General features: G+C 42.5%; 1 protein-coding gene across 10 annotated transcripts in view; it reads left to right on the top strand.

The window, feature by feature from the left end:
- LOC138803464 (transcription factor HIVEP3-like) overlaps nt 1-24018 on the top strand; it is a 405830-nt gene that overhangs the window by 83311 nt on the left and 298501 nt on the right. For 6 of the 10 annotated variants that reach the window (XM_069987521.1, XM_069987524.1, XM_069987520.1 and 3 more), the window contains exon 1: nt 6917-7365. The exons of 3 other annotated variants lie outside the window; for them this stretch is intronic. The gene's annotated coding sequence lies outside the window, so the exon portion shown is untranslated. Of the gene's footprint in view, nt 1-6916; nt 7366-24018 lie in introns of those variants that run through there. One more of the 10 variants, XM_069987525.1, reaches the window with a different exon arrangement.

Below are 24018 nucleotides of genomic sequence, written 5' to 3' on the forward strand. Positions count from 1 at the left end.
AATGATAGTTGTATTACTTGGAGGGATAGATTTTGTTACTGTTTCAAAGATCTAAAAAGAACATTGGCTGCCAGGCACCGGTGGCTCATGCCTGTAATCCTAGCTACTCAAGAGGCTGAGATCTGAGGATCACCATCTGAAGCCAGCCTAGGCAGGAAAGTCCATGAGACTTTTATCTTCAACTAACTACCAGAAACTGGAAGTGGCGCTGTGGCTCAACGTGGTAGAACACTAGCTTTGAGCACAAAGAGGCTCAGGGACAGCTCCAAGACCCTGAGTTCAAGCTCCAAGACCGTCAAACAACAACAACAACAACAACCACAACAACAACAAAACAAACATTGGCTTAAAAGTTGATTTTCTTAACATGGACTGAGAACAAGCAGAATAAACTGAAACAGCAGCACCAGAGATCCAGCATCCTTCTATATTATTGCTCACACACCTATTGAGTAAGTCTGTATTTCAACTAATGGGAAAGGGGAAGAAAAGGGGACAGCATAATCTTCCCTTCAAGCCAAGCAAGAAAATCACACATTTCACATCTGCTTTATCCTAAGGATAGAGCTTCATCTTTTGACCGGGCTCTCCTACAAGGGAAGCTGAGACATGTAGTCTTCATTGGGTAACCAAGTTACGCTAGCCTTTTCATTACTAAGAGGGGGAAGGGAAAATGGAAGCTGAATAACAATTAGCAGGCTTGTAGTCAAGACTGCCAGTACAGTAGTGTAGATTGGTTACCAAAAGGTGTTAAGCAATATTATATTGCACTGGTAGAAGTATAGTATCTTCTAGAATGGGAGATGGCAAACCTTTTCTGATGAGGGTGAAAGAGTAAACATTGTAGATTTTACAGGCCGCATAGGATATCTGTGACAGCTGCTGCTGCTACTGTCTCCTCCTCCTCCTCCTCTTCCTCCTTTTCCTCTCTTCTTCCTTTTCCTCTCTTCTTCCTTTTTCTCCTCCTTTCCCTCCTCCTCCTCTTCTTCCCCCTCCTTATTTCTTCTTTCTTCTTCTTGTGCTGGTACAGGGGCTTGAACTCATGGCCCAATGCTCTTATTGGCTTTTTCACTCAAGGCTGGTGCTCTACCACTTGAACTACACTTCCACTTGGATTCTTGGTGGTTAATTAGAGATAAGAGTCTGCCTAGACTGGCTTTGAATTGTGATTCTCAGATCTCAACCCCCTAAGTAGCAAGGATTACAGGCATGAACCATTGGTGCTTGACTTAGTTCAATGTTTTATTGGGTTTATTCCTCATTACACTCTCCAATGCAATGTAACACAGGTTTTCTTTTTTTGAGTTCATTATTTGGGCTTTTTGTTTTTTACCTTATCTAGAAGAGATCATAAAATAATCTCCAGAAATGTTTCTCAACAGAGATTTAAAGACCATGGCCACTGCGACTCTGAACTTAACTTTTTTTGTTCTCACATTTAGTTTGAGTCTGTCATGATATTTAGTAGAATTTCCCCTCCCCCCACCCCCCACCCCCCGCCACCCCTGCTGCTACACACAGAACTTTTTTGTTGTTTGTTGTTGTTGGTCATGGGGCTTGAACTCTGAGCTTGGGTACTGTCCTTGTGCTTTTCAGCTCAAGGCGAGTGCTCTACCACTTTGAGCCACAGCGCCACTTCCACACACAGAACTTTAGAATATTCTTTATTATCTGACATATCTGGGTTCTTTTTGTCTGAGATTGGGACTCAAACTCAGTGTCTAATGCTCACTTTCACTCATTGGCTGGTGCTCTACCACCTGAGCCATGACTCCACTTCCACACACAGAACTTTAGAATATTCTTTATTATCTGACATATCTGGGTTCTTTTTGTCTGAGATTGGGACTCAAACTCAGTGTCTAATGCTCACTTTCACTCATTGGCTGGTGCTCTACCACCTGAGCCATGACTCCAACTCTGACATCTTTAATAAAAGTAAAAATACAAGCTGCAAAATGAGAAAACATATACCTATAGTAGATATTTTAAATTTTCTTTCTTTTGAGCCAGGCACCGGTGGCTCATGCCTGTAATCCTAGCTACTCAGGAGGCTGAGATCTGAGGATAGGGGTTCAAAGCCAGCCCTGGCAGGAGAGTCCGTGAAACTCTTATCTCCAATAAACCACCAAAAAACCGAAAGTGGCACTGTAGCTCAAGTGGTAGAGCGCTAGCCTTGAGCTGAAGAGCTGAGGGACAGCGCTCAGGTCCCAGAGTTGAAGCCCCATGACTGACCAAAAAAAGAAAAATCTCTCTTTTAAAATTGTTATCTTTAAATAGTTGTACAGAGGGGTCTCAGTATAGCATGTCCATTTATGTCCATTTATTAGTGTCACCCCCTCCCCCCATATAAAATTGAGTATTATGATTGTATTCAGCCACCATTCCTCTCTCCATTTGTCCACTCCCTTATCATTCTCGTATTCATTTTGTTAAACTATTACTTCTTCAAAAGGGTTACATCCTGGAAACCCACCCCTGCATATATTATGCTTTCACCAGTTGGATTGGGTATATGGGCATATAGCCCTATAAGGGTTTTTAAGTATGTATTTTTTTTTTTAGGTATGACTTCCACATACAAGAGAGTGTTACTTACTCCACTCAGTATGATTTTGTACTGAGTGGGATTCCTGAGGTGGGACAGATACCAGCACTGAGCTACAGATGAGCTGGGGACCCTAGTCAGGCTGCTTTAACTTCCTTTTAAGCAGCCAGATTCTTGTTCTCTGTGAAGAGGGTCAGAGTTGTCTTTTCTTGTTCATTGAGTAGCAGACTGCATCTACAAGTGTGTATTTGTTCCCTAGCCCTGCTGCCTAGCACAGCATAGAATCCAAGCCCAACTCTAACTTCAGCTCCAGTTCCAGGCAATAGTCTTCACTTAGTACCTTGGTTGTTGCCACCGCTATCTCCTCTTCCTTCTATTCCTCTTCTTCCTCCTTCTCCTCCTCCTGGTTGTATTGTGGTTTGAACTCAGAACCTCATGCTTGCTGGGCAGGTGATCTACCACTAAAGCCATACAGCCCCAGCCTATTTTGCTTTCATTATTTTTCAGATTGAGTCTTGTAGTTTTACCTGGGTTAGCCTCAAACAGTGATCCTCCTACCTATGCCTCCCATACAGGGACGGATTCTTGCCGATTTTTTTTTTTTTATTGGCCTTGGCTGGCCTTGAACTGCAAACCCTCCCAATCTCTTCTTCCTTTGTGACTGGGATTGCATACATGAATAACCATGCCTGGCCTGCTTTCCCTTTCTTTACTGATGCTGCTGAACTGATAGTAGACATTCATGATCCTATTGTTACATCTCATGGCTGTGGGCTCATGTGTGTACATGTGAGTGCAAATTCTCTCTTTATGGCATTCCCAAAAGAGGTAGTATTCTGCTCCAGGATTCAGTCTCTGACTCCTACTTAGGAGGGACAAGCCTCCCACTTTGCACAGACTGTGCCATAGCCTTGGCACGCAGCCATTCCCTGTATTTTTGATCTGCCTCTACATGGATACCTGTGATGCTTGTCTTCTTGTCCTCTGAGCGTCTGAGCTTGATGTTTCCAGGACCCTTTCTCAAAAACTGTGCACTCACTTTTTTGTATATATATTTGTATTGTAAAGATACTGTACAGAGGGGTTGCAGTTACATGAGTAAGGTAATGAGTACATTTCCTATCAAGCATTGTTACCTCCTCCTTTCTTTCCCCCCTACCATCCTTTTTCTCCCCACCTCCCCAAGTCTTCCCCTCCCCCGGCAAGTTGTAAAGTTCATTTTCAACATAGTGTCTTGTACATCTCATTGTTACAGTGGGTCAACCTGTGTCCTTTTTTAAGCATTTCATTGTTTCCCTTTCCCTCCCCAAATTAGAAAAATGTCTGCACTCACTTCATTAGGTTGTGTGCAGAAGCCCGAGCTTCTGAGCACAGACCAGCTTTTCCTCATCTCATTGCCTCAATTCCAGATCTGCCTCAAAATGTTTGTGATTTTTTTTTTTTTGCCGGTCGTGGGGCTTGAACTCTGGGAATGGGCACTGTCCCTCAGCTCTTCAGCTCAAGGAGAGTGCTCTACCACTTGAGGCACAGCGGCATTTCTGGTTTTCTGGCCATTTACTGGAGACATGAGTCTCATGGATTTTCCTGCCAGGACTGGCTTTGAACCATGATCCTCAGATCTCAGACTCCTTGGTAGCTAGTATGACAGGCATGAGCCACTGGCGCGTGACATGTCTGTGATCTTGGTGGCATGTTTGTTTGCTTCCTAGCAGAACTACTGACATTTTGGTCATGTAAGTTTGAGGGGGGAATAAGGAGAGGGAGTAAATGTAGGAACCCTAATTTCCCTTCCCCAAACCAAAAGCCAGGGTATGTAACTAGGGGAGCAAACTGGAGCATTCTGCCTCTGTCTTCCTACCTCTTGAGATGACGGGAGAGTTTTCTTTAGAGCAGCAATGTAAGGAAAGGCTTGAGAAGCAACGTTTACCCAGGATTAAGTAGGACTTAAATGCCCAGTTACATTAAAACCCTGAAGACAAGGCAGGAGGGAGTGATACTGGGTATTTACTAGGAGACTGCTGAACTCTTACAAATTGTGGGCTTACTACTGCATTGCCAGGCCAGGTAAGGATTCCCACCTCCTTTTCTGGAAGCGAAAGAACTATTCCCTTTAACAGCAAGCGCATGGAGTCAAAGCCCTTCTGGATTCCCCACTGCGTTGTCATGTTTGACTGGACCTTGGTACGTGATGTTAAATGCAAAATAAAACAGTAGTTGGAGACTCCCATGATTGTAAAATCTTTATTTTCACCAATCTTCCTGCTTGTGTGTGTGTATATGCATGCACACATGTGTGCATACACGTACACATGTGTGCTGGGACTTGAGCCAGAACATGGGCATTGTCTTTTACTTAGGTTTTTGGTTAAGGCTAGTGCTCTACATTTGAGCCACAACTCTTTTCTTTTTTTTTTTCTTTCAGTGGTTAATGAGAGATAGTGTCATGGACTTTCCTGACCTAGCTGGCTTCAAACAGTGATCTTCAGATCTTAGCCTCCTGAGCAGCTGAGATTACAGGCATCAGCCACCAGCACTGGCTATTTTTTCTTTTTTCTTTTTTTAATAAACAGGAAGAGATTCTTAGGATCTTTCAACTCAGTGGAGACATCCTTAGTTTCTTTTCCACAGGAGGCTCCCTCTAGGCAGTCTAGATATCCTCTTCCTCTTCTCCTAGCTGCCTCCTCCACCCCCAGTGCTGGGTACAGGAGAGGCCTGGAGAGGAGTGACAGGTTCCCTGTGGTAGGTTTATGCCTTGTCACCCTGCCTCCTGGGCTCAGGTCTGTGGTGGCAGCGGGAGCCAGCTCCACACTGTGTGGCTGGTAACATTTCCGGCAGCCGGTACCCAGCCAATCAGTGACAAGCCCAGCTAGCTGGGCGATGACACATGAAATATGATAATTTTCTGCTAAAAGTCCTGGAAGGGGGAAGGGATGGGAGAGTGTGTTGCCAGGAGGTGGTGTAGGCTATGCCAGGTGAGAGAGAGAGAGAGAGAGAGAGAGAGAGAGAGAGAGAGAGAGAGAGAGAGAGAGACAGACAGACAGACAGACAGACAGACAGACAGACAGACAGACAGACAGACAGACAGACAGACAGACAGAGACTTGCATAACAGAACAGGGCAAGGGAAAGAATGGGAGCTGGTACTGGAGTCCCCAGACCTGGCGCAGAATATCTGTAGAAACAAAACAAGGTGGAGGTAGAGGGTAGTGGTGAGCCCAGAGGCCACCTCTAATACTCCAACTAGGGGAGAAGCAGGCAGGCCTGTGCTGAAGCTCTGGGGGCCACAAGAAAACTGAAAAAAAGCACTTGTCTTTCTAATAGGAGTAGTTAGGAGTTGTGTTTCTTCTCATCACTACCTCTTGAAAAGCCAAAACAAAATTAGAATAAACACCATCTGGGTGGGTGAAGTAATATGCTAATCCTTTCTTTCCTTCTCTCTCTCTCTCTCTCTCTCTCTCTCTCTCTCTCTCTCTCTCTCTCTCTCTCTCTCTCTTTCTCCCTCCCTCCCTCCCTTCTTTCTTCCTTCCCTTCCTCCCTCCCTCCCTCTCTCCCCCCTCCCTCTCTCCCCCTCCCTTCCTTTCTTTTCACCTCTGATTCTCTCTGTATCTGTCTTCCTCTCTCTTTACAATTTAAAGTAGGTTGACTTTCACCTACTTAATGTAGCCCCAAAAATGTAAAAAAAAATAACAAAAGCTAAAAAGCAAAAAGCCTCAGAACAAAATCTTGACAATGGTCACTATCCAAAACAAGTCTCTTAAGATGAGGGAGGTTGTTGTCCTGAGGTTCCTGAGGATGTAAGGGAGGGGGGTCTGTGGTCAGCTCTAGGGCTGTAGAGTCATATCTCCCTCCCCCCCCCACTTCAGCCACGATTGCAGGCTTCCCAGCCCTTTATTAGCAGTAAGGGGTAGGGGGCAGGGAGTGCCAGCCATGCTGACAAGTGTGCCCTCATGGGTGAACTCTGTAAACATGTGTATCCAGAAGTATAGGGTCACAGTGTTTACATAGCTTGCCAATTCATCACCCTCAGGCTCAGGGTGCAATAAATATGTATGCATAATCTTATGCCTCACATTTGCATATTTTCTCTCACCATGCATATTTATTAAATATTTGTGCATATGTATGAGATACATATATGCACTTAAAAAAAAAAAGAGCACTAAGGAGTGAAATAATTGTCCCTGCGTGCAAACTGGCTGTTCCTGGCTGTAAGTGAGGGACCGGCTTCCTGTGTTCCTAGTGATAGCTATTCTGAAGTGATAATTGGTGTACTGTATCTTTAAAAGGTTAAAACCTCTTTCAAAAAAAGGTCTGGGCTCTTAGTGGAGCAGACCCAGGGAGGCACGGGTTGGCTCTGGATTCAGAAAACAGCTGCTGATGAGATTCTGTGTCTGCGGGCTGAAATTATTCCGTGTTTTTCAGCAGCAGGAATTCAAGAGGGATGCTTCCGTTTGGGTTTCTGATGGTGATTTATATTTATTCAGAGGAGTAACAGAGGGTGGATCTGTGCCCGGCGCGAGCATGCTCACAAACAGCCTACTCTCCCATTATCCCACTGCTAGCTCCGTGCTCCGCGTACATGGCTCGCCCGTGTGCATGTGTGTGTATACAAACACGCGTGCGGGCCTGGATGGACAGGCGAGTGCGCACGATATTTTTTAAGGACAATTCCTCCAATAAGGTCTTTACCCCTCACTCGAAACAGGTGTTCATGAAAAAAATGCACACAATCCCGACTGGCCGGAATAATTCATGAAGACGGGGCTGGATCCGGGGGTCAGAGAGCACTGGACCAGTTTGCCACCCCGAGGCCGAAGGTAGGGCCACTCTGGGTTTTTATCCAGAGGCGGATGGATTCCTCGCGGCTTTATTTTACGGATTGGGTGTTTTTTTTTGCCTGCTGCCGCCACCGGGAAGTGCAGTTAGGGAGCTGCGATTCCATTTTGTGGCTGCCTTTCTCAGGCTAGGTGTCTGGTGGTGGGGTGGGCTGAGGGGCGGGGGGAGGCGGCTGGGGGCGGCCGGGGGCGGGGGCACTGAGCGCGCCGCAGCTCCCCGGCCTGCGCTGGGGAGGTGGGGGCCTCAAGTGACCCCCGCGCGCGCGTCAATCACCCGGCAGCAGCTGCGGCGGCGGCGGCGGGGCTGTAACCCTGTGCGCGCACAGGCGCGGGGGACCGCAGATCTCCAGAGCCTGGGCCTCCGGCTAAGCCATCGCCACCTGCCTGCAGCACCCGCCTTAACCACCCCCCACCTGACCCCCCACACGAGGGGGCTGCTAGGCTAGTGTGGTCTCTGTGCTCTGTGGTCTGCTTGATCGAGAAATCAGACTCCAAGATGAAAGGGAGACCCCCCCTCCCCCGCGCTTCCCCTTAATTCTGCCCAATTCTCCCCCACCCTCCACACACAAGTGTTCCTCAAGCAAAATCACACTTCATCCTCTCCACAGATCACACCACGCCAAACCAGATGCAGCTCCTGTGGGGGGGTCTAAGGGAGAGGGGACAGAGAGAGCAAAGTGGATACCTTTGCCCCATTGTACCTCCCTCCAAGTGGCACCCCACATTTCCCCCCATCTTTTCAAATGGAAATGCTCTTGGTGGCTTGTCGGGACAGTGCAATTCTCGTAACTGGCACCGCAAAGTGGTGGCATTTTAGAACTCTGAGGCCAGTTGGTTTCCTTTAGGTGGCTGGTTTGGTTTATAGGACAACCAGGCAGGACTACTTCTGTGGCTCAGCCTGCTCTTGAACTTTGGGGATGGTGGCTGTAGGAAGAGGATCTGGGAGAGGAGCACTTGAGCCCTATTTTGCTTTGGGAGTTGAAGTTTCTAGCAGCTCTTGCAGTAGGAGGCAGCAGGTGCCCCCACTCCTAGTTTTAATGAGGGGTGCTTTTGGCTTTGCTAACTTTGCATTGACATCAGGTGTTGGAGTTGGGCAGGGGGAAAAGGGGAGAATGAGGTGTTTGCTGGACTGATGTCTAACGAAGTGCTCTCCAGCCTATGTCTGTGTGGTTATGTAACACTCTGAATGATCAGCCTAACTCCCCACCGGCTGGCACCATCTCCCCTCCTTGGACTGCAGAAGTTTAAGGGTTACTGTTATTCATGATATCTATGTGATTATATGTGTGTTGGGAGTGTGTTGGGGCAGAACCATTTGAACCCTTGAATGTGAAGAATGCAGGCAAAAAGCCTGTGTCTACACTGAGGACAACGGTGGTATTAGCTTTAAGTTGGTATTGATGTTAGACTTTTCCACGTGCTTTCTAGCCAATCATTGCTTGTCTGATCTTTCAGGTGGAAATTTCACCTTGTTTGTTCCCTGGAGAAGGTTGGAACTACCAATACAGAGCTCTCAGTTGCGAGCTCAAAGTACAAAAGGGGACTCAACCCAGGGTGGCTGAACAGCCTTCCCTTGTACTTCTTCCAAGCAGCCTATCTCACAGAGGGGTGGGATCATCTTTACTCTGTGCTGGGCTGTACTGTGGACTGAAGGGCACCAGATCCTAAAAAAGAAGACCTGTGCAGGCTGGAGGCTCTATCCATCCTTGCATTAAAACATTGTGTCAGGGAGCTGGGTTCCAGTGGCTCATGTCTATAATCCTAACTACTCAGGAAGCTGAAGTCTGAGGCTCACAATTTGAAGCCAGCTTGAGCAGAGAAGACTATAAGACCTTTTTTCTTTTAATCTTCAGTTGACCAGAATAAAATAAGTAGAGGTGTTGCTCACGTAGTAGGGCACCTGCCTTAAGCAAAATAAATAAATAAATAAATAAATAAATAAATAAATAAATAAATAAATAAATAAATAAATAAATAAAATTAAGGGAGAGTCCCCTGGTGCTAAATTCAAGCCCCAATACTGGCAAAAAAAAAAAGTTGTCAGGTGCTTTTGTAAGAATAGACATGCCACGGCAAAATCTGCAGGCCGGAAAGGAGGTTGTTGTGTGACACTTGGCTCTCTCTCTCCTCCCCACTAAAGGACAGGAGTTGTTAATACAAAGTCCTTCTGTCATAGCCCATAACATCTCAACCTAGAGCTGCTGGGAAGACTTATTAATTTGTGAAAAATCTGGCTCTTTCAGATTGTGATTGCTACCCTCCCGGTCTCCAACACCCAGTGGGTTTGCTTTAGGGGCTAACTACTAACTTGAGCTCAATGGCAGTGGATCAAATGTGCTCAACTGACAGGATTGTGGAGCTGTTCCCACCCATCATGTCAGGAGTATGTGCTGCTGTTGGGCCTTTGCCAAGTGAGCCACAGAGACATTTAGTGTGTAAAAGGTACAGGCAAGAAAGAGATTCATTGAACAGAAGTCCTGATATTCCAGGACCCAACTTGATGGAAGATAACATTAAGAAAGCTGTGCAACAGCTGAATATCTTTTAACTTGCCCTCTCACTTCCTGCTCAGCGAGTTCCCTGCTGTCTTTCAGGTTCTTTTCTATGCTCTGTTCTGCCCATCAAGGAGGCCCTGACAAGCTGTTCTTCATTTCATTTACCAAGGAGTCAGGGTATATTTACAGATCTGCAGTTCTACTGGGCAGGCAGGGCAGGAAACCCTGGCTACGTGAACAGGCAGTTCTGGCATTTGGGGTCTGACTTGGCCAAAGTGCTTGACTAGCTTTGTTCTTCATCTGGAAAATCAGTAGAACAGTCTTAGCAGCTTTCCCAAATGCACCAAAAAGTCTTAAGAAGGAAATGAGACAGGCTTAAAAGTAATGTGTTCTTTTTTTTTTTTTTTAATTCCCTTGTGAGTTTTTTGTTTGTTTTCTGGTACTGGAGCTTAAACTCAAGTACTGTGTTCTTCCTTGGCTCTTTCACTCAAGGCTGGCACTCTACCTTTTGAGCCACAGCTCTACTTTTAGCATTTTGCTGGTTAATTAGAGATAAGAGTCCCTGGGATTTGTCTGTATGGGCTGGATTCAACCTGGATCTTCAGCTCTCTACTTCCTAGGATTTACAAGTGTGAGCACTAGCACTGGCTGACATGTGTTCTCTACTGATGGGTCTTAGACTAGTCACATTGCAGTCTGGAACTCACATTTCCAGTGTTGTTGAGCAGGAAGAATGTCAAAAAGCCATGAGTGTGCATGTTATGATGCATTTTATTCTTGGTAGATTTCATACCCTCTTTCAGGACTCTACATTGACTTAAAATTCTAAGAGGCTTGGTTGCTACTTTGACAAATACACTTAGCAAATTTAAACAAATTGATAAAGAATTGCACAGGAGTTATTCAAGTTGTCTTGTCAAGCATCAGGATGAAGTAATAATAATGCAGGAAACAGAAAAACTAAAAAAAATACTCATCTAAAATTTAAAAGGTACAAGAATTCCAATGTAAATATTTACTATAAGCAATTCAATAGAATTTTAGGTATTTTGTTCATTGGGAACCTTCTGTAGCATAGTTGAGCCTCAGAATGATCAATATCTATTAAGAACAGTTCTATTGATATTATGTGTCCAATGTAAACAAGCATAGGAATTGGAAGTGAATTCTCAATGTGGATTCTTGAGGCCTTAAAAATAATGTACTTATATTTGAAACAAAGCTGCATACTTAAATTTTAGAATGAATATATTGTAGTCTGAGATCATCCAGATTAGCACTCCAACAAAATTTTTTTTTAAAGCCTGATGTTTGGAGGGAAAAGCACAGCTATTCAGGATCAGAGAACCCCCTGAGGTTTTTGGACAGCCAGGGGCTTGCTGATCAAATTATATTACAGCTATAAAGCCCTGCTGTTGAAATTAATTGGGAACTTTATGATCTTCTGTTGAAATCGGGCAGGGATCTATTATGCTATTGTTAGTAGTGGTTGTGGTTTAACCTTTGACACTACAGAAAATACTAAGAAAGGAACATTTGAATCTCTGTCTGGCTTGTTGTGGCCAGAAGATGCACTTAGACCCCTTCTAGCCTGGTGACTTTGATGCTGGAGTTGGAAGAGACCAGATGATAGAAATAGAGCAGGAGCAGTGGGTTCTTCCTGGCATTTGTTTATTGTGTCTGTGGAGGGAATGTGAATTGACCCCTGCCCAAAATGAGTTCAAGATGTGATGACCACACCCATGCTTAGTGGTGGTGTTTACTCAATTCAAACATTGTGCTTTAACTGGAAGGATCTCTGACTTGCCAGAGCAGTGCTAAGCTTGGCCCAGCCTCTGCTGATCTTCTCCGTTTGTTTGCTCCAAAACACAGACAACAGGAAAAGGAAAAGATGAAAAGGGAAAGAAAATGAATGTTGACACATTCAAAGGAATATTTTAAAAAATTTATACATATGAGCAAAATGTAATAGATCTAATTAAAATGGAAGAGAAATTATTTGTCCTGTGACTAGACATACATTAATTCATTGTTTTGGTAACTTGCTTGAAGAAATTCTCACACTTGCTAAAAGAAATTGTCAATGTCAGGTCACTGAATATCATCAGAAGTGCTTGGAATGGGCTGAAGTTCCTGTACATATAAGCAAAAGGGTACTATTGAAGTAAGATGGAGAAAGAGTCCTTAAAAATCCCAGGAGGCATGAAAGTCAGAGAAGGGAAGTTACTGGTATTACCTTAGGACTCTCTCAACAGGAGGGTCCCAGCTAGAAACATCTGCTTTGGGAGGCAGAATAGTGTAGTGGGCTTTTCCAGCGATCTCAGCCCCTCAGCACACCCTGGGGCGCCCCTCTCTCCTTAGTATTAGGGAAAGTCAATTGAGTGGCTGGCAGTTTTAGAGGAGAAGGGAGCTCTCAATCCAGATGTACCATAGGGATCATCTGGGAATGGCTGGCCCTCAGATTTCAGGAGTGAAGGCTGAACCTTTGGGTCTCTGTCAGCATCCATGCACCTGGAAATCCAGTCTCATAGTCAACTGCTCAAAAGAAACCAGTCATGAATCAATAACTGGGTTCCAAAGATAAATTGGTAAAACAAATAATAGACAGGCATGGCATCTTCCCCCCCAAATCAACCAAAGTAGAGCCATAATATATCAGAGGCTCTGTGAATCTGTCACCAATTGTAGGCTATTTAATCATTTTGGGATTTCCCAGGCTCCACATTAGGATGGTAAAACTGTGGTACCAGTCAAGGAGCCCTTGAGTGGATTTAATAGAAAGAGAATTTCAAAAACTTCCTTCATCAAGATTTAATACAGCAGACCCTCCATATTCTCAATGGAGATATCTCAGGCCCTTGGCACAGCCCCAAGTTTGCAAATGTAGAAATGTTTGCATAGACTCTTGACTTCCTTCTGAGTGTGGCTTCAGTCCAGAGGGGAAAGGTTTCCATAATTATTCACAAGCCGCTCTTTGCCTTTTCAGCTTGTACTCAAGGAAACAACTGTTTTTGTTTGTTTGTTTCTTGTTTTTTTTTTTTTTTTTAATGTCCAGCAAAGCAGTTTGGGCTAAGGAGGTTGGACGTAGGAGAAGCCTCCCTCTTTTGCTTAGCGATTTCCTCATAAGTTGTGGCCCTATAATATGCAGTTCACATTTGAACTCCAGAAAGAAAGAAAAAAAAGATAAACTGCCCTGGGCATGGCTAATTAGGGATTGTTTACACAAAACTGAAACAGTGAAAGTTTCTAAATACCCAGCATTTGCTGGGGTTGCCAAAAAAAAATTTGCTTTAAGCAGCTACCCTAACGCTTCCTACCCCCTGGCCTTCCAGACTGAAACTTCCCCTGACTGTCAGCAGATCTTGATGAGAGGAGACTGAGCATTGACCACAGAGCTGAAGCATATGGTACAAGACTATCATCACTGAAAACTATGAGAGAAACAGAGCATAGTCATTTGTTTTTTTGTCTTCATTTTAAAGACTTCAGAATCTTGAGATGATTTCAGGATGGAGGAGGAAAACAAGAAGGTAGAAGGAGGAGGAGGATGGGGAAAGAGAAAGCAAGCAAGCAAGGAAAGAAGGAAGGAAGAAAAAGAAGGAAAGAAGGAAGGAAGGAAGGAAGGAAAGAAAGAAAGAAAGAAAGAAAGAAAGAAAAGAAAAGACAAAAGAGAAGTAAGTCAGCCAGGCATTGGTGTTTCACCTCTGTAATCCTAGCTCATCAGAAGTCTTAGATCTGAGGATGGCAGTTCAAAGCCAACCTGGGCAGAAAATACAAGACTTCTCTCCAATGAACCAGCAAAATGTTGACAACGGATTTGTGGCTCAAGTAATAGAATGAATATCAGTCCTGAGTGAAAAAGCTAAGGGACAGTGCCCAAACCCTGGGTGCAAGCCCCAGTACTGGCACAATAAAGGAGAAGAAGAGAAGGAGAAGGAAGAAGGAGTGGGGGGAGGGGAGAGATGGCAAGGGGAGGGGTAAGAAGAGAACAACAACAATGAAAATTGTGAGTGTGGTAACTGAAAGGCCAGAGCAGAAGATTCTCTGGTGTTTGGAGCTTGCTGTGGCTTCCAGGAGAGCTTCTTGCAGCAGTGTTTCTGCAGTGGTTTAAGGAGAAGCTCTTAGAATTTTAAGTGGGTTTGGAGTGCCATGAATTACAATTGAAATGATCATCTAGGCCCAGCAACTAGAGAAAAGATGAGGAAGGAACCACAGCAGTTTGATATGAGAACTTCACATTAAAGTTTTCTTCTAATGATGCTTTTCTAAAATAATTTAAATGAAATAACCACTAGATGCAGTGAATTGTTGGTTGTATATAAGTATATCCACTGATAAATATATATGAAGGTATAAAGAATATGAGTACTGCCTACTTTCATGTACCTACCAATCTGAGAGAAAGAAAACCAAATTTGAAGTCCCCTGAGTACCTTTCATCCCTTCCTATCACCTCCCTTCTCAGGGAGAGCCATTTTCCAGAACTTTCTATGCTTCCACCCTACCCCAGCTATGCTTTCCCTTATTACTGTCTTATTTTTGAATCCCTAAACAATATTGGATGACTTGCTTATGTTTGTGACTTCAAATAAATATTGATATTGTTTTGTTCTTGTGCTCATGCACCAACAAGGCAGCACTGGTTGAGAGACAACAGTCTGTAAATTGTTCCCTACTTGATTCTTCTGGAGTGCTCCCCTGGTACTTCCCCAGTCCTCCCTCCTTTCCAAGAGGCTTGCACCTGCCCCAGCATGAATATGGACTCAGGGTTGCCAACTGGATTCCTGGATTCATTCACCTTGTTGAGTGTAGTTAAGCGTTTTATTTGGTTGAATATTCCATTGGATGTCTATATTGCAGTTTATATATCTATTCTCTTACTAATGGACACTTTATTTCTAGTTTTTTTCTTTTATAAACAATGCTACTGTCAACATTTTTGTTAGGCCCTTAGCTGCACATGCCTGTAAGTTTGGGTAGGGAATGTATGCAGTGGTAGGAATATTTCTCACACACTGTGAACATTTTTTAACACTATTAATAGAACAGCTCAAAATTAATTTCCACTAGGTTATGTGAATTTCATCTCAATAAAAAAGCGAATTACCAAGGCATTTAAAAAATCTTCTATAGTGGAGAGTAATTGTATCTCTTGCTCTGTATTCTTGCTAACATTTTATATTTTGTAAGATATTGCCAGAAATTTCTGTCCGTTCTGAGGGAGTATTACAGTATCTTATCTGGTTTTAAATCATACATTGTTGATTGTTTATAACTCTGTGTGTTTGGCCTTTTAAGACCTTCTTATTTTTTTGTAAGAAGTGGCTCTGAAGTCTTTAGCTTATTTATTTAAAACTTGGGTAGTTTACATTATCCTGTTTATGAGTGCTCTTTATATATGCTGAAGAATATTCATACTCAGCATTGCAAATCTTTTCCCTAATTTATGAATTTTTTCCTACAATCTCTTTAGTGTCTTGAGCATGGCAGAAAATTTTAATTTAACATAGTAAAGATTTATCAAGATTTGACACTCAACATTTCATGTGTTTTTTCAGGACAACCAAAAGGACAATATAGCACTGATACTGTCTTCTAACTGTTTTAGTGTTTGCCTTCATGTCCAACATTTGCCCTGAATGTTGGAATGTTCTCTGAAGTTTTTATATTCTTCATCAATATAAAGGATCAACCCTTCTGTAGTTTATGGAGGGTTCTTTTTTCTGATCAGAATGGAACTTTATGAAATACTTTTTTCTCTCATTATTGAAAGGATTTATATAAGTTTTCCATTTTTAGTTCTTGACAAAGTGATTTTATAATATTAATCTTGCTTTCCTAGAATAAAATTGGCTTCATCACAATGAGTTCAGTTTTTAAATACCTTGCTAGTTTTTTGCAAATATTTGGTTTACATGTTTTGTATCTACATTTATGAATGACTATTCTTGACTTGGTTTTCAAGAATTAGATTTTTTTTCTAGGACTTTGTCCGTTATATTTGAATTTTCAAAACTTTACCATGAGGTTCTTTATAAAATGCTTTTATCTTATTAATTCCCATGCAATCTATGGCTATATCCCTTTTCCATTTGTATCACTTCTATGCTTTCTGTATTTTTTTTTGTCGCATAGTTACACATCAGAATTTTGTCAATGTCATTAATCTTTTAAAGAACCAAGCCCAGTGCTGGTGGCTCATGCCTGTAATCCTACTAGCTACTCAGGAGGCTTGAGATCTGAGGATCATGGCTTGAAGCCAGTCAAGGCAAAAAAGTCCCTGTGAGATTCTTATCTCCAATTAACCACTTAAAAACTGGAAATGACACTGTGGCTCAAATGGTGGAGAGCTAGCCTTGAGCAAAATGAGACTCTGGTACAGTGCCTATGCCCTGAGTTCAAGCCCCACAGCTGACAAAAAAAGAGTTGTTGGCTTTGGGATCTTTCTTTGGTTTTGTGATCCACTACTTGTTTTCTAACTTTAAAAGTTCTATAATAACTTTTATGTTTTGCTTTGTAATTTATTTAGGTTTCAACTAGACTGCTCTCTTCTTAAATTCAATGTTTAATTCTTTTGTTTTTAGGCATTTTTCTTCTCTTACAAGCATTACTAACTACACTTTCACTGAAATTTATCACACACTTTGATATATAACATCTTAATATCACTTGGTTCTAAGTATTTTATAGTTTCTACTATGAATCTGTCAACTTACAAGTTATTTATAGCTATATTTTTTCATTTTCAGAAGTCTAGGCATTTGTTTTTTTGTTATCCTTATGCTATTGATTTATAACATATCTACATCATAGTTGGAAAATGTGTTCATAAGACCAAGCTCTGAAAACATAGTGGAGATTACTAGAAGGTTTATGATGTGGACTGTTTTTGTTATGCTCATGAGTGGTACTACCATTGGATGCAGTGTTCTATGAACCTCCACTATATCATACTTGTTAATTTGGTTGTTCAAATCTTTTATCTCTTCACTGATTTTTGTCTGCGTGATCAGCTCCTGAGAGAAGTATTCTACCATGTCTCCACTGTGATTATAGATTTTTCCTGTATTTCTTAACATCAATTAGTCACACAAGAGGGTTTCATTTTAACAAGTCCATATATGTATACAAAACATCTTGATTAGTCACCCCCACTGTCTTCTACCTAATTTCATCTCCCTTTTCCCAAACCCATCTCCATAAGATTTCTTGTCACATTTTCACACATGTATACAAAATATTATATTCACTCTTTTCCACATCTATTTGTCCCCCTCCCATTAGTACCTATACGCCAGATAAGACATCTTTTACCTTTTAAATATTTATTTTGTTAAAATATGTATTAACTGTTCAAAAGAATTTCACTATATTTCACACTTTAGTTAGACTGTACATGTGTATGTATATGTATATTAATAAATGGGAAAATCAACTAGATTTTTTATTCCTTCTTATGCTCTTTCAGATTTTGCATTATGTATTTTGAGTCTTTGTGATTATGAACCTATATGTTTAGAATTGTTTTAAGTTCCTGGTGAATTCAGTCTATTTATAATGAAATGAAACTTGTTTCATTAGTAATTCTTTTAGTCTTACACCCTCTGAGAGAGCCATGTTAGCATAGTTTTGTTTTATTCTGATAGAGCCTGAAATACATTTTTAATAATTTTCTTTGGTGAAAGTCTGCTGCTGACAACCTCTAGGTTTTTGTCTTGAAAATACAATACTTTTTTCTCTGTTATCAAGAGGATAAAATTTTAGGCTGACAGTTACCTATTCATCATAGTGAAGGTGTGACATTTTATTCAAATGTCATATCTGTTTTCCATTGTTGCCTGTGAAACCATAGCTTTCTTGTGAGAATAATATTTTTTTCTCTCTGGCGATTTTTAAGTGTTTGGTATGTGTCTTTAGTACTTCACGGTTTCACAACATGTTTCCTTGGATGGTTTTATTTCTCATTTGATAATAATTGTAGTGCCTGTAGCCACATGATAGTATCTTTTATCAGCTATGGAAAATTCTCATCTTGCCCCCTCTTCCTGTGATGCCACAAAAGATGTGTGGAGCTTAGGGGTCACTTTCCTTGGCAAATGTCCTCAAGCTGGCTTCAGGGCTTAGCTTCTTGCCTGGGTTCTACTTTTCGTTGGATGTTTCTAACAAAATTGTTAGTTTACTAATCATTAATTTTTTTCTCTCCATTATTTTTCTTTAGTTATTTTCAGTAGCATTAGTGACATACTCAGTCTTCCATGGTGCTAGGAATAATAGCCCACAAAAAATTCTTTAATACATTAACAAATATTCATTAACCATAAAAGACCCTACTGAGCTTATTGACAGGATGTTGATCCTATCATGTACAATGATAGGATCAACATCCTATTGTACATGATCCTATCATGTACAATCCATTCTATAATTCACCCCAACAGATAGGATGTCATGTCTTTAGTAATGTACCATAGCATTACTAATGTAGCATTCCTCCCATGCCAAGGTGGATGACTAGTTGGTGATTGTGGGTTTTAAGCCTGCCAATAAGAGTCCTACAAGGATCAAAGTAAGTAATGCTGAGTGATGAACAAGTAGTTGTACCCTCAATGCAAAAGCACATCAGCTTATAAGGACTTAATTCTTCTTTCTTGTTACATTAGGACAGTGAATGGAGTTTTGGCTGATTGTTTCAGTTCTATGTGTTGGCTGTCCTTCTGGAAGGATATTTCTCTTAGATGAAGTTTTTTTCCCCCAAATCTAGAACACAGAGATGGTGGTCTGGCTCTTTTCTCTTCCACTGACTAGAAGGCCCAAGATACCCTAGCTTTTCTCTTATAGATGCATAGTTTTCTTTCCTATCTTAGGCCTTTCATACTAGTGTTCTGCCTTTCATACTAGTGTTCTGTCTTTATTTGTAGTTTGGGAATTATAGGGACCAACTCTCCTTTGGCTTTAAAGTGGAAGCATCCAGTTCTCTCATGCTGGATCTCACTTTCTTCTTTTTTGGGGGGGGGGTCTGGTCGTGGGGCCTGAACTCTGGGCCTGGGTGCTGTCCCTCAGCTCTTCAGGTCATGGCTAGCGCTCTACCACTTGAGCCACAGTGCCACTTCTAGCTTTCTTCTTTTTGCTTATGTGGTGCTGAGGAATCGAACTCAGGGGCTCAGGCATGCAAGACAAGCGCTCTACCACTGAGCCACCTTCCCAGCCCTGTGGATCTCACCTTCTTGCACACAGGGCTGGTATCCTCAGTTCCCATGTGTCTGGCCAGTGCTTGACTGAACTTAATATCCATACCTTCTAACTGAGGGGCTTTGAGATGCTCTTTGTCCAAGAGACCTGGATGGATGACTCTGCTGTGGCTGGCTTCTGGGCAGCCAGGCCCTGCTGCTCACTTTCCGGTATATTCCTGAACAAGGGGCTATTCGTTTATCATTGTCCCTTTCTTTTCCTGTTAGCCCACTAGAGGTAGGCACAGCAGATGGACATTCCAACTGTCAGGGACCTCCTTTAGCCCAGGGGAGGGAACAATGCCAGTGTCACTCCTGTCTTTATCCCTGGTCCTTCCTGCCCTCTGACTGTCCCTGTTCATTCTCATCCAGCAAGGATGAGGATGCATCTGATGTGGGTGGTATTGTTTTAGGTGTCCATTCAGGGACTGAGTGGAGGAAGTAGAATCTCCTTCCTTTCATCCTCTCTAGGGCTTAAGAGTTGTGTCCTCAGCTTCTCTGTGCCTCCTGCTCTCTCTCCCATGCTGCAACTCCTCACTCCTCCTCCATCCTTGAGAAGAGAGAGAGAGAGAGTAATTCAAGGGCCCCATGGAAGGTATTTTCTTAGTTGGCTACACATAATCTCCCTCCCTCCACAAGCCCAGTAGTTCTTAGAAAGGCATTCTCTCTCTCTCTCTCTCTCTCTCTCTCTCTCTCTCTCTCTCTCTCTCTCTCTCTCTCTCTCTCTCTCTCTCTGTCACACACACACACACACACACACACACACACACACACTTGTTTCATATATGCATAGTTCGTGCTGGGGAGACAGAAGGGCCAGGGAGAGTCTTGTGGGTTTGCCAGCCTTCTCTGTGGGTCACTGGCCACTTTTGCACAGCATCTGCCCCACTGAAGTAGCTGAGAACCAGTTTGCCCGGGTTTCTGACCGTTTCTACTAATTTGTAATGGCAGTGATATAATGACTTGAAACTCCAGGGCATCAACCAGGCTTGGCTGGGAAGAAGAGATGGTAGGCTTTGGGGAGAGAGAAGAAGGAAGAGAAAAAAGAACAGGGGAAAGATAGTGGGAAGAAGGATCAAGAAAAGAAAAAGGGAGGGAAGAAAAAGGCAGAAAAGAAAGAAATGGAAAAGAGAGAGGACGAGAGGAGGAAAAGGTGGAGAGGAGAGAGGAGAAGAGGATGGGGGGGGGCGGGAGGAGAGGGGAGAAGGGAGAATATGTACAAATCTCACTCTTACCTTCAGAACCCAGCATATCTCAGTTAGGACTACATGACAATATATGTATGATTTACAGATAATAAAAATGTTAAGTGTACAGTTAAATGAGTTTTGACAAATGTCTACATTTATGTAGCTGTCATCAGAATCAAAATATGTAACGTGTCCATCATTTCCTAGAATTCCCCTCATGCACATTGCCCTCCATTCTTGTACTCATAATCCTTGGCAATCTTTGTTCTATTTTCTATTTGTGTGTATGTGTATGAAATGTTTCAAATATTTATGATTTTTATTAGCATCCATTCTATGTACAAAGGGGAGTTTCACTGTGACATTTTTACACACATATATACAATACATCCTGATCAACTTCACCCCTCCATCATCCCTTCACTTACTCCCTGCCCCCTTCTAAAATAATTTCCTCAGATCTCATTATTTTATTCTCATATATTCAAATAAATGACCACACTACCATATGTCTACCACACTCATTCTCATTTTCCCTCTCTGTTTGCTCTCCCTCTCCCTCTGACACCCCTTGAACAGAACCTGTTTTACTTCCCTGCCAATCATTTCTCTTAGTGTGTATTAACTGTATCATGGTATTATAAATACACGTATATTCTGTTTTAATCAGAATAACCCCGTGTTTTCTAAAATTAGAATTTTGTCTTTTCTAGAATCTCATCTAGGTGTAGTCATAAAATATGTCTCTTTTTGCTTCTGATTTCTTTGCTTGGTATATTTCTTTGCTTTGAGATTTGTGCATGTTGTGTCTACCAGCAGTTCATTCTTTATATAACTGGATATGTTCTGTTGTAGGTATACACTGGTTGAGTATCCTAATCAAAAAAATCCTCCAAAGTCCAAACTTTTTGAGAACAGACGTAATGCCAAAATTAGACAGTTCTTTTTTTTCTTTGGGTCCGGTCATGGGGCCTGAACTCTGGGCCTGGGCGCTGTCCCTCAGCTCTTCAGCTCAAGGCTAGCGCTCTACCACTTGAGCCACAGCACCACTTCTGGCTTTTTTCTTTTTGCTTATGCGGTGCTGAGGAATCAAACTCATGGCTTCATGCATGCATGGCAAGCACTCTACCACTGAGCCACCTTCCCAGGCCCAAAAGAAGACAGTTCTGCATCTGACCTCAAGGGATGGGTCACAGTCAAAATGCAGGTGCTCTGGAGACAATGGTGCCTGCACTTTGAAAGCAGAGGGAAGATGGGAGGTTCATGAGTTCATCTGGGAACTCTCCAATAACTTAAAAAAATATACTAGACGTATTGACTAAATTTACCATCAGGCTATATGGATAAAGTTTATATCAAACATAAATAAATGTTGTATTTAAACTTGGGTCCCATCCCCAAGACATCTCAGTATATATGCAAGTATTCCAAAGTCTAGAGAAAACAATCTGAAACCTAAAACACTATTGGCTTTGAGCATTTAGGATGAGAGCTAATCCAACCTTACTGCATGAAAAAAATTCATTCACCTATTGATAGAAATTTGACTTGTTTTCACATTTTGCTACTGCAAATAAAGCTGTTAATGAAGATTTCCCCACAGGTCTTTGTGTGTCTCTGGTTTAGGCAAATCCATAATGAAGTCTCTTTTGGAATGTCCATTTGTCTGTCTTTGTGCTCACTGGATTGTTAGCAAGTTGTTTCCCTTCTGAGATGTGAACGTCAGATAATGATGAGATTTTGGACAGCTCCACCTGTGCTAGTCTCTGGGATTACTGAGGCACTCCATTGTCTGATGACCTGTCTGACATCCTCATTAGATGAGGATCAATTTGACATAATAATGAGGGATACAAAAAGTACAGTAAGAATTTCTGGGTTACATCCTGACTTTATTACATACTATATGGCCTTGGATGAGTTACTTAACCTCTTTGTGCTGCAGTTTAGTTTCCTTACCTGAGGGACGCAGATAATAACACCTATCTCATAGAGTTGCAAAACAGACATAAGTTGATCTAGTTGACCATCCTGAATATGGCCTTCTGAAGGACTTGACAAATGTGGTAACAGGGCCTGAGAGGTGTATGCTTCTAGCCCTGAGTTGCTTAGAGACCTGGCAAAGGGACCATGAGCTCAGGAATATTTGTCCTACAACTTGACTTTGGAGACAAAAGTCCAGGGCAGCCTACACAGTAGCCTCAGTTGTGGACGTTGATCCCAGACATGTTAATTCTGCAAGCCAAGGACTGAAACTCCCTTTGGATGGTAGCTGTAGTAGGGTGTGTGTGTGTGTGGGGGGTGGACCATCGAGTGCATAGTTAGAGATAAGGATTTAGCCTCACTCACATCCTTTAAGCTGGAGTTAGGCTTCATGGATACCTTATTCTGGTCTACTGGCAGTAGAAGGTAACAATCTCCTTTCACAGTGGGTCCTATCATTGGCTTCTGATCTTACTGTTCTGGGTTGGGGCCTAGACATTCAGACTTTCTCACACATTTTCCTTTCCTGGTGTTGTTAATGTGAGACCAAGGTCAGAAACTGCTTTAGAGATAAGAACATTGAGGCTTCAATGTCACAGGCCCAAGGCTGCACAGCTTTGAGTGCTGGTGCAGCTGGATTGCAGGCCTGTGTGTCTACATTGCTGTGGTTGGGCACCCCATTCTGTGGTCCATCAAGAAACTGTGTGTACATGCTTCTGGGTGGTGGGCAGGAGATAGCCAATAGGAACACAGAGATGCTAACGGCTTCTGCTGACACAACCCTCTTTAAGAGTATGTGTACATGCTCCAAGTCTGGGAGGCACCTTGGACAGAAAACCACTGGCCTTGGCTCCTGGCCCACTCAGCCGAAGAGCACACCACCTGCTCTTCAGCTCCTGATCCAGGCTTTGCTTGGTCAAACATGGGTCCAAGGTAACAAGGATGGATTTTTTAAAAATTCCTTTTCTAGTGGGACCCTGTGGCCAGGCACAAATGTCTTGTTTCTTCCTGGGGAGATCAGGATAGGAAAGGATACATAAGCAGTAGGTTTTAGTTTTTCTGTCTTACCTCCAATAAAAAGCGCAGTAGTAACAAGTATTGAGTACCAACTATATGCATTAGTGTTGTGCCAAGTGTCTCATACACAAATGACCTCACTTTACCCCCACAGGAATCCTGTGAAAGAAATTCTATTATTATCTCTATTTTCAGACGAAGAAACTGAGGCAGGCACAGAGAGTCAAGTGGAAGCAATGAGAGGAATCCTTGGCAATCCAGCCTGAGGCTCAACTCTTAACCACCACCACACATGGAACCCTAAAGAACCTGTGTGGCCCTGAACTTTGCCTTGGAAACCTCATCTAGACCCCAGCCTAGTCATAGACTTCAAGCATGGGAGACATTTTTCATTTCACCATTCCTAGTACAGAGCTGGGCTTCAGTAGTTATGTTGATTGATTTGTTTCATTTTGATTGATCTTCTTCCTGACAATTGTAGGTCACAATACTGCAATATATGATAAATGTAGTTAGACACTCTGTTTTTCTAGTCCTTGAATTTTTAGTGTTTCTAAATACTTTAAATGTTCCCTTAGTATGAGCATTTTCGGTAGTTGTTCTAAATTCATAGCCATAGTTATCCAGGAAGAATACTGGGCACTTTGGGAGCCTTGAAGGACTATTTTCTAGAACAGAAACTACTCCAAGAGCTGTTTCTACACTGTCCAGCTCCTTGGAGTG

The sequence above is a fragment of the Dipodomys merriami genome, unplaced genomic scaffold, assembly GCF_024711535.1.
Source record: "Dipodomys merriami isolate MVZ:Mamm:240054 unplaced genomic scaffold, mDipMer1.0.p SCAF_34, whole genome shotgun sequence".
NCBI lineage: Eukaryota > Metazoa > Chordata > Mammalia > Rodentia > Heteromyidae > Dipodomys > Dipodomys merriami.